Source organism: Eublepharis macularius, chromosome 14 (genome assembly GCF_028583425.1).
Source record: "Eublepharis macularius isolate TG4126 chromosome 14, MPM_Emac_v1.0, whole genome shotgun sequence".
Classification (NCBI taxonomy): Eukaryota; Metazoa; Chordata; class Lepidosauria; order Squamata; family Eublepharidae; genus Eublepharis; species Eublepharis macularius.
This window is the reverse complement of record NC_072803.1, coordinates 61165822-61177206: the sequence shown is the minus strand read 5'-3', so window position 1 is coordinate 61177206 and position 11385 is coordinate 61165822. Positions and strand designations below refer to the sequence as shown.

Genomic DNA, 11385 nt, shown 5'->3' with positions numbered 1-11385 from the left:
GTTCTGTACGACTTTCAGTCCTGGGAATCCCTCTGGATGACTGAAAAGTAGAGGTGGGCACGGACTGGGAAAATCCTACAGACCACTGCCCTATGGTCCATCGATGTTCACAGACCACGGACCATGAACTTTTCATGGACCAGCCCCATTCACGGACCGGTTCATTGGTCCATCACTTCCGGCAGCCCTTCACACCCAGAGAGCCCAAACTTGCAGAGAATCTTAAGCAGCCTCTCCTCCAGCCACCCTCCAAGTTTGGTCAAGATTGCATTTCAGCGGTCCGAGTTACCGAACCCCAAAGCAGCCACCCCCAGGAAACTTCCGGTAGATACTGGAGTTGCAAATGCCAATTGACTTGCATTGGCTAGCAGCACCGAAAAGTTGCAATGAGACAATATCAAACAGAAAAGGGTGGGGGAAGAGCCCTCTCATTCACCACAGACAGATTCCCAGCCGTTGCCTAGGGAATTAATTCTTGCTCCTTACTGGCATAGAAAAGAATGGGAGCTCTCTGGTTGGCAGGCAGAGGTGCCTATCTACGTTTTGAGGGCTAAGATTGGTGTTGTCATGGCTGCAGAACATCCTCCCCTCCATTGCCTAGGGAATTCATTCTTGCTCCTTTCTCCATAGAGCAGAATGGGAGCTCTCTGTTTGGCAGGCAGAGTTGCCTATCAAGGTTTTGTGAGGGCTAAGATTGGCTGCAGAACATCCACCCCCTCCCTTGCAGAATGAGAGCTCTCTGATTGGCAGACAGAGCTGCCTATCAAGGTTTTGAGGGCTAAGATTGGCTGCAGAACGTCCACCCCTCCGTTGCCTAGGGAATTCATTCTTGCTCCTCTCTCCATAGAGCAGAATGGGAGCTCTCTGCTGAGCAGACAGAGCTGCCTATTAAGTTTTTAAGGGCTGCAAAAGGTCTGCGGATGTCCTCTCCATTGCCAAGGGAATTGATAGATCAGCGCCAGGATGTCTGGACTCATGGACCACAGACCAACAGACCGACCCAAACAGACCAAAATTCGTGGAAAAGGTGAATCCCATGAACTGTGTTTGCGAACCACAAACCAGGCCGCACAGTGCAAAATGTTGGTCCGTTTTTCGGACCGTGCCCACTTCTACTGAAAACCTTATAAGCTTTCAAGAAAATGTTGGCAAAAGGTTTACTTAGTAAATTTGGACAGCAATTAAAAATCCCAATTTTAAAGTTCTCCCTGCAGTTTCTTCTGTTTTCTTCTTTGATCAGGGTGTTCTTTGAGTCTCAGGCCAGGATCCAACATGCAGGGAGACTGAAGTGATGGAATGGACAGCCTGCAGGTCCTGGATTCCAACTTTCAACACTCCCTTGCATTAAAAAAAAAACCTCCCTGCAAATAGCAAACTAGCAAGGAAAGTTCCTAGTCCCTCTTCTTGCTCATTGTGTTGTTTTTCTATTTTCAGGGAGTTTTGAACATTCTACTCCATGACCTCTTGTTGATGCTGCTGTCTTGCTGGAACTGCAAGTGGGCACAGGAGAGACAAACTCTCATCACCCCAGATATTTTTATCCTTGAGCCCCAATGAAAATGCTAGTGCATAAATGGGACAAGAACTGGAAGGGCAGCTGCTATCAATGGCTCCAGACCCCCAGGGCTCATACAGAGATACAACAGGAAGCCTCTGAGAGCAGGTGGTTGTAATGCATCTATTAGGAGTAACATAATGCTGCAATTATTATTATTAATAATAATAATTCCTGTCAGACGTTCATGGTCCAAATCACTTTCCATTAATTATTTTTGGTGAGAGTTACAACAGCCATGTAAGGTAAACCAGCATTATTTATCTCTATATTGCTGATGAGGAGGGGGCTGAGACTGAGATGGAGTTGGCCTAAGGCAAACTAGTGAGTTAGTGAGAGGTTAATTCATTTTTTAATTTAGTTTTATTTAAAACATTTCTATGCTGCCATTCCCACCGATTCAGGGTCCCGAAGGGGGCAAACACTAAAACATTTAAAATGTTAACAGGCATTTTATATATCTTAATACTTATCAATACTTAAAGCAGTTAGATAAATAGAACATAAAAATACATAACCACAAAAACACACTTTTAAAAAACGTTTAACTTGAATCCCAGGTACTTTCCAGATCATGCGTGTGTTATGTGCCGTCAAGTTGCCTTCGAGCAATGGTGACCCTAGAAAGAAAGACCTCCAAAACATCCTATCGTTAAGACTTGCTCAGATCCTGCAAACTGGAGGATTTCACTTCTTTTATTGAGTCAAGCCATCTCGTTTGGGGTCTTCCCACTTTTCCTAGCATTACTGACTTTTCCAGAGAGTCTCGTCTTCTCATAATGTGACCAAAGTACAAAAGCCTCAGTTTTGTCATGTTAGCTTCTAGGAAGAATTCAGGGTTGATTTGATCTAATACCCTCTTATTTATCTCCAGATCATACTTCAGATCATATTTCCAGATCATACAACCTGCTATAACAGCTTTGCATCTGACGAAGAGAGCTGTGGTTCTCAAAAGCTTATACTACAATAAAGTTGGTTAGTCTTAAGGTGCAACTGGACTCTTTACTATTTTGCAGCTTTGTACATGTGACTGTCGCCCAGCAGAGTCTGTTTGGGACAGAGCAGTAAATTGTGAAGAGATGCAACAGGCATTTTCTGCTCCGAAGCTCTGAAAGAGGATTAATGCATTGCTACAGCTGCAATAAATGGGTTTAAAACTGCCATTAGCCGCATGAATATTTCTGCAAACTTATTATCGAGAACAGGCCATTCAATTACGGTGAGTTGATTTTCTTACATAATTGTAGCTGCTGGAATTTGCTCAGCAAAACATTGGAGAGTTTTGTTAGTCTTCTATTCCAGAATCAGAAAATAAATTACACACCTATGCCGTCTTATCAAACTGACAAATGGCATGTTAACCAGTTCGTCTGTAACTGGAAATCATTTTTATTATTTACTGCCAAAATAAAGTGCAATATATTTACAAATGTGCTCTGTGTATTTAATTTGTTGAGCTCAACTATTTTTGACTATTTATTGCAGTAAGGCATTGTGTTTTATACAGGAACATTTATTTATATGCATATTTTCCTCCAAAAAAACCAAATAAAATCTAATTTAAAAATTTTGGGGGGGGGGCTACTTCTCTGCACCAGCTATGAGTAGATAATCTGATCACTCCAATGGCAGAGAAACTCCTTTCTTTTGGAGGAGCATGCCCCTTATGGCTATGCGTAAGTCACTTTCCCATTAGGATACATGCCCAGAACAGTGACTCAGGCAGAGATATAGAAGGGAGGTGCTCCTACTGCCTTCGCTCTTTTAAATAGTTAAGTTTAATCGCTGAGACACTTTTCTTTTTTTGCTCCAAGTTGCAGATTTGGGGGACAGGCTTTGGTGTTAGATGTTGACACGGTCAAAGAGTAGACAACATACCAGGCTCTGAATTTTTTCTACTGCTCACTATGCGCAGCTTATGGGCAGCCATAACTCAGTGGCAGAGCATGCGCTTTGCATGCAGAAGGTGCCAGGTTCAGCAACTCGGCATCCCTCTGTCTGCACTGGGCAAGAGTCTCTGCAGAGATCTTGGAGAACTGCTGCTAGTCTGCTGGGAGGACCAGAAGGTCCTACTTGCAGCCCAAAGCTTTGATGGTGACATCACACCAGCGCTTTCCTGAAGACTGTTCTGCCAGGCTTAAACCCCTGGTTTAAAACACAAGCTCTGATTGTTTCAGATGCTGACTGATTTGAATCTTTTTATTGCTTTGACGTGGTGGCTTTGCTTCTGCTCAGTCGCCTTTTGTGTCTGGCCTCTAGAACGAGGAGAAGAATACACCGGCCACTTCAGATTTCAGCTGATGGTGGATTCCCGTTTGCATTAAACAAAAAAATGTATCATTGCACAAACACAGCAACTTTTTTTCTGCGGTGCGAGCTTTCTTTCTCCTCTTGTAGGGTTTCCAAACTCCAGCTGGTGGCTGGAGATCTCCCGGAATGACAACTATCTCCAGCCAGGTGACAGGTCAGTTCCCCTGGAGGAAATGGCTGCTTTGGAGGGCGCGCTCGGTGGCATCACACCCACCCTCCCCAGCCTCCATCCCCAAATCTCCAGCTATTCCCCAACCCAGAGCTGGCAACCCTGGCTCGTCGCCTGCTTTCCATTCACAAAGGGTTCTCATGTCCTCGTCGTCTCTCCCCTGCTCTAGTTCTTTCGCACGTGTGAACCGACCAAGTCCGATTGGTGCACTCGAGGAAAGGGGCATCCTCTGCATAAGAGTAAAGAGTCCCGTAGCCCCTTTAAGACGAACCAACTTGCCTGTAGCATAAGCTTTCGAGAACCACAGCTCTCCTCGTCTCTCCCCTGCTCTAGTTCTTTTGCACGTGTGAACCAAGTCCGATTGGTGCACTCGAGGAAAGGGGCATCCTCTGCATAAGAGTAAAGAGTCCTGTAGCCCCTTTAAGACGAACCAACTGGACTGTAGCATAAGCTTTCGAGAACCACAGCGCTCTTCGTCCGATGCAGAACCACAGAGCTGTGGCTCTCGCAAGCGTATGCTACAGTCCAGTTGGTTCGTCTTTAAGGGGCTACTACGGGACTCTTTACTATTTTGCTACTGCAGACTAACACGGCGAACTCCTCGGGCCGTGGAGCTGTTCCTGGGGAGGCCTCGCCAGGCTTTCCTCCCGAGGAGGCAGGCAAAGGCTTGCAGCCGCCGCCGCCGCCCCGCGCGCCTCCTCCGTTCCTCCCTTCCAGGCCGGGCGCGTTTCCTGGGGAGGCCTCCGGCGCCCTTCCCCTCCCGCCGCGTTTTCTGGCCGGGCGGCCGAGCGAGCGCATCCTCCCTGCCGGCCTCGCCGCCCAGGGCCCGGCGCAGCATCCCGGCAGGCCGGAGGCCGCGCGTGGCGCCCGCCGGGGAAGAAGAGGCGACCCTGCTGCCCGCCCGCCCGCGGTGAGTAGCCGAAAGCCCTTCGGAGGCGCCTCCCTGCGCCCTGGTGGGGCCAGGCCAGGCCAACCTCCAGGCGGCAGCTGGAGTTCTCCCGGAATTACGGCTGATCTCCAGGCCGCAAAGATCAGTCCGCCTGGAGACTTTGGGGGTTTGGTAGGGGTGCCAGCCTCCAGGTAGTGGCTGGAGATCTCCTGGAATTACAGCTGGTCTCCAGGCCACAGAGATCATTTCTCCTGGAGAAAAGGGCTACTTGGGGGGGTTGGGCTCTATGGCATTATGCCATGCCAAGGTTCCTTCCCTCCTCAAGCCCCACGTTCTCCAGGTTTCACCTCCCCAGATCTCCAGGAATTTGCCAACATGGAGCTGGCAAGGTTTTGGAGTCCATGGCATTACGCCCCTGTGAGATCCCTCCCCTCTCCCCGCTGTGCCCCCAAAGCTCTAGGAATCTGCGGAGGGATGGGGACCGTAGGCTTTACTACTGGGCGCTGCTGTGTATGTCTGTTGCTCTGGGGAGTTCCGATGTCAGGCTTAGAATTGCTCTTGCTCTGTTTCAGCATTTCTTCAACTCTGCATTGGGTTGGATTTCAGCTGGTTTTAAAGCTTTGCAAATTTGCACACACATACACCATTACGTGTTTATTGAAATGTCCTTGAAATTGATTGTGCTAACTCACTGTGTAATCCAATTTGAGTCTTAGTGAGAAAGACAGACTATCTATAAATAAATAAATAAAAGAAAGAAAGAAAGAAAGAAAGAAAGAAAGAAAGAAAGAAAGAAAGAAAGAAAAAGATCTCATGCCTGGCCCAGCTCTGCCTAACCCTGGAATTATGTCCCACTCACCCCTTCCCCACAGCTCTTCTTGCCCCTCTCCTTCTCAGTTGCTGAACGATAGGCAGAAGATACAGCAAACAACAACAATAATAACATTCAATTTACATACTGCCCTTCAGGGCAATTTAACACCCACTCAGAGCGGTTTACAAAGTCTGTCATTATTATCCCCACAACAATCACCCTGTGAAGAGGGTGGGGCTGAGAGAGCTCCGAGAAGCTGTGACTGACCCAGGGTCACCCAGCTGACTTCGAGCGGAGGAGAGGGGAATCAAACCTGGTTCTCCAAATTAACCAGATGATCTAACCAGATGATCTGACGAAGAGAGTTGTGGTGCTACTGGACTCTTTACTAATTTGCAACTACTGACTAACATGGCGAACTCCTTTGGATCTTATAGAGAAGATTTGTCGTGAAATTCTTAGCACCCAAATTGTTCCGAATTCAACCCTGGCACAGCACCCAAATCAGTAACCTGCCAGGCTGCAGCTTCAGATTTCCTGATAGGTGTACCTCCCAGGTACTTGAGGGAAAAGGGCATTTTGTATGTGGTGTAAACTTCAGCATCCTCTCAACTTTTAAGGTTTTGTTTTGTTTAATGAAGTAAGCGTCTAGTCCTCAAGGCTGCAAATACTGGCTTGATAACATCTAAGCCACGTCAGGTTAAATTTCAGCATCAAAAGGAATTCCAGCCATCAGTGTGGATCTTCACTGCCCTTGGTAGCAGCAAGTCAACAGATGCAACATGGCAGAATAAACAGATGACACAGCATCCAGCTTTCTTTGACATCGATTTTGGGCTGCCTTGGTACACAGAGGCAGTGTGATTTTTAAACTGAGTACACCCAGCTCTAATAACAATAATAATAACATTCGATTTATATACTGCCCTTCAGGCCAACTTAATACCCACCTAGAACAGTTTACAAAGTATGTTGTTGTTATCCCTACAACAATCACCCTCTGGGGCTGAGAGAGCTCTGAGAGAGCTGTGACTGACCCAAGGTCACCCAGCAGGCTTCAAGCGGAGAAGTGGGGGATCAAACCGGGTTCTCCAGATTAAAGCCCCCAGCTCTTAACCAAGAGGTGCCAATGTCACTTGCTAGTAGATCCCCTTAAGGGGTGAGGTTCTGGTCCTCTCTCTATCCCTCCTTCCTGTCTCAAAACGATCTTCCAGGAAAGGCAGAGAGCCCTGGGTACCAGCCAAAACTCAAAGCAGGTTAACAGGCCTGCCTCAATAACGCTGCAAGAATCATAATGAGGTCGTTTTTTTAGAGAGGACCTGCTAGAAACGGCCTTATTTATATGCTGCCTCGGGGACAGTTCAGGAGTTGAGTGCCTGCTTTGCATGCAGAGGGACTGGGCTAAATCCACAGCATCTCCAACGAAAAAGCATCTCAGCAGATGCTGTAAAAAGTCACATTTCTATTAGGCCGGAGGTGTCCATAGCGTGTGAATCAATAAATGGAATGCCAAAGGTCCCAAGTTCTGGTTAAATGTACCTTGGCTGCCAGGTGTTTCTCTGCTTGGGAGAACCACTACCAGGTAGACCCAAGGTGTGACTTGGTATAAAGCAGTTTCATTGGTTCATCTGCTTTTCGGCACAGTTTATTGTAATCCTGAAGAGCGGGGCTTTCAACCTTACACAGAATCTTGTTCCCTCCCCGGCTGCATCCATAGAGAGCCCATCTCCCTTTTCCAAAATGGGGCATATTGGAGGAGAAAGGGGCACACTCACTTTTGTACTTGGGTCTGCTGTTGTTCTGAGAGCCAAGCTACAAGTGACGCCTGACACAGGTTGGACACTTGTCAGCTTACCTCAAGTTTTGATGGGAAATGTAGGCATCCTGTTCTTGCAGCTTGGCTCTCCATTACAGCTGCAAGACCAGGACGCCTACATTTCCCATCAAAACTTGAGGGAAGCTGACAAGTGTCCAACCTGTGTCAGGCCTCACTTGTAGCTTGGCTCTAGTGACTCCTAAACTGTGTTCTGTTTTGTATTTCCCACATCTGTAGTTTGCCTGTGTAGCCTACCACATGCAGTCTTCTCAAGTGATGCACATCGGTCTAAAATGTATAATTGATGTAAATTTTAAAATGTTTAAATGATGAGGATTTGTTTAAACATGGAATTTGCTATTGAGAGTCCAGAGGATTTGTGGGGATTGATGCCCCTCCCGGTAGATGGGGCTCTTTTGAATTAACTTTTAAACGCTTGCTTTTAAAATGAAAGTTTATTCTTGACGTTGTTTGTGGAAAGGCACCACCACTGGCTAGCCATTGGTTGCCATGCTCAGTTCAGGGTGTTGGGTATCACTAACAAAGCTCTTCACGGCCTTGGTCCGGCATACCTACGGGACCGCCTCCCTACCTATGCTCCTCCATGGCAGTTTCTCTGTTCTGAACAGGGTCTCTCGCAGGTGCCAGGCTGCACACGGGCGAAATCAACAGCAGCCTGTACACAGGCTTTCTCTGTGGTGGCCCCTACCCTGCAGAACAGCCTGCCTGAGGAGGTCAGGAGAGCCCCCACTCCCCTGGACTTCCACAAACTGTGCAAAACCAAATGATTCAAAAAGGCTTTTTACTCAAATGGGAGGGCTGTATTGTAGGGAGGGGATCTCAGATGATCTGCTAGTGAGTTAGGAACCATCGACCTCACCACCATGTTGCACTGGATTGCTACTAATGCTTTGTGAACTTGTATCTATTTACCCAATAGAAATGTTTATGGAAATGTTCTTGATGTTGACTGTACTAATCTCGCACTGTGTAATTCGCCTTCAGTCTCAATGAGAAAGGTGGACTATAAATGACATAAATAAATAAATGAATAAATAATTTGTAGTATTAATATGTTCTTAGTGAGTGGGGGTTCACCGGGGGGGGGGAGGGTGTCTGCACCTCTAAGGAACCTGTTCTATTGAGCAGGCCTCTACTCCTGTGCCATAGTGTACTCCTTCCACAAGCTGCAAATATGGAGATGATAAATCTGATCTCACTTGCAGGGGTGTTGTAGGCATTGCTGACAGTGTAATCCTAAATAGAGTTACTCCAGTCTAAACACAATGATTTCAATGGGCTTAGACTGGAGCAACTTTGCTTAGGATTGCACTGTGAGTCAGTGAAATGTGCCCACAGCCCTTTGAACAAGTCGTCCTTAAATGCTCAGTTAGTGATTCTTAGTATTAATATTGACATAAGCATCTTCCTTCACAGACGTGGTATGGGAGGAACTCTCATGAATGGAAAATGTATCAGAAATTGAAAGCAACATGAACCAGAGTCTCTTTGGCGAGGCCTTGAGGCAAATCCCAAGAACTGTAGTATTTTTTTACTTAAATGTACAGACCTGCCCCCAAGTTTATAGCCCTCATGAGTACCTTTTGTGCAGGGCTGGCGGCATTTCAGTGCTGCGATTCGTGCTTCCACCACTTCCAGAGCCACGTACTACAGATACACTTTCCAAGCCAACCCCTCGCTGAGTTCTAGTTTACCCACGCCTGTTCATCAGGTTCTCCTTCTCCTTAAGAAATTGTCTCTTCAGTTTTGTGCAAAAAAGAAAAGCAATTTGTTCTTTGAGTTGTTCAAGGGAATAGATAATTTGCTCGGGGTCTGCATGTCCTCTGTAAGGAATTATTAAAATTAGAAGCTGCAGTCAGAGATTCATCTGTTTAATTCAGATCAATACATGTTCATTCTTCTTGGCAGCTCTTGGCTGTGCGCCAAATCTCACCTCCAGTCTTCCATTCCCTCTCAGACCTCTGGCCTCCTGCTCTTTCCCAAACCCTCTGGGCCACTGGTTCTCCTGGCTGTCCTTCCCTGGCCTGTTTGTTTCACACAACCTGCTGCTTTCCTAGTGTCACACACGGCCTTTGGGGTGGCTTTCTTTCAAAGATCTCAGCCACTGGCAGCTAGAGACCTTTCACACTGTCTCACCTATCCTGTGACATCATGGCAGCTCAGCCAATCTCTGCTAGAGCCTTTGTCAGTGCCACAAAAATCCCTCAGTCCATTACAATGCATAGAACGCTGTAGCTAGTGACTGGATCCTTAAGGGATCGCCAAGTACAAGAGAGGGAATCTTGGAATGTTGGAGCTGAGGACTGGGTAAGAATCCAAGAAGAAGGGAAGCCCAGGAGCAGTGAGCCAGGGAGTCTAAAAGAAGGGCAAAATAGTAAAGAGTCCAGTAGCACCTTTAAGACTAACCAATTTTATTGTAGCATAAGCGTTCGAGAACCACAGCTTTCTTCATCAGATGTATCTGACAAAGAGACCTGTGCTTCTGGAAAGCTTATGCTACAATGAAATTGGTTAGTCTTAAAGGTGCTGCTGGACTCTTTACTATTTTGCAACTACAGACTAACACGGCTAACTCCTCTGGATCAGTTTCCTAACCAAGTTCTTCTAATTCTGTGCTTGTATGCTAGTAGAGCTCTTTCCCCCTTCACCAATGACCTGGTAGCTGCAAGAAATGTGTTTGTAAGTCACTGGCTAATACAGAGGTGGGTTTAGAAGCAATTTGCACCCGATTTTGATTTCCTTGGCCTTGCTTCGTATTCTGCGTAATAATAATAGTATTTGTAAAACGAAGAAAAAATTGCCTGGCCTGTTGTTGTAGAGCACCTTCAAGTGTAGGAACTGACGGGTGACACTTTTTGCACCTTGGAACTAGCCAGGGCTTTTTTTCAGCTGGAATGTGGTGGAACGGAGTTCCAGAACCTCTTGAAAATGGTCACATGGTTGGGGGCCCCGCTGAGCGGCGCAGAGGGCAATCTCAACTCCCCTCTGCCTGGAGATCAAGGCGCCAGCCATGTGACCATTTTCTCTGAGGACAACCCACTGAGTTCCACCTTCTCTTTTCCCGGAAAAAAAGCCCTGGAACTAGCATTGTGGCACATCCGAAATGCTGTTCTAGAGATTGCTACAAGGAAAAATTGTCACTTCAGAAGATGGCAGTCCCCGGAAAAAAAATGGAAATATTGGAAAATGGAAATATATACAATACTCTTTTATCAAACATAAATTTGCTTTACTGTTTCAATAACATAAAATGCATCCTTTATAGCACAGCATATAATATTGTATTATTTGGCATATTTAAGAAATCCTAGTACTACCAGCATATTTGAATAGTGTGTTAAACTCTATTCACATTGAAAATATTGAACTATTCAATACTGTATTATAGGATCTTAATTATAACATATTGTATTGTGTATAGCAGCGATTGTGGCCATCACTACATCCTCTCCTAGTGAATTCCACATTTTAATCACTCATGTAAAGAGTATTTCCTTTTGTTCATCCTGAATCTAAACTTCATTGGGTGCCCTTGATCTCTGGTTTTTGGGGAGAGGGAGAGAAAATTTCCTTTGTCCACTCTGTGTGTGTGTGTGTGTGTGGTGCCCTCAAGTCATAGCGACCCCGGTGGGGTTTTCTTGGCAAGGGACTAACAGGTGGTTTGCCATTGCCTGCCTCTGCAACCCTGGTCTTTGTTGGAGGTCTCCCATCCAGTTACTAACCAAGGCCACTTTACTCGTTCCATAATTTTACATGCCACATCCTCCCTTAGTTGCCTCTTTTCTGAACTGGGAAGTACCAGACCCTT

The 11385-nt window shown here is 46.3% G+C and overlaps 1 protein-coding gene across 1 annotated transcript in view; it reads left to right on the top strand.

Moving 5' to 3' along the window:
- The first annotated feature begins 4832 nt into the window (after positions 1-4832).
- The window catches only part of NCS1 (neuronal calcium sensor 1), a 124216-nt gene continuing 117663 nt past the window's right edge, over positions 4833-11385 (top strand). Inside the window, exon 1 of the mRNA XM_054997807.1 lies at positions 4833-4947. The gene's annotated coding sequence lies outside the window, so the exon portion shown is untranslated. The remainder of the gene's footprint in view (positions 4948-11385) is intronic.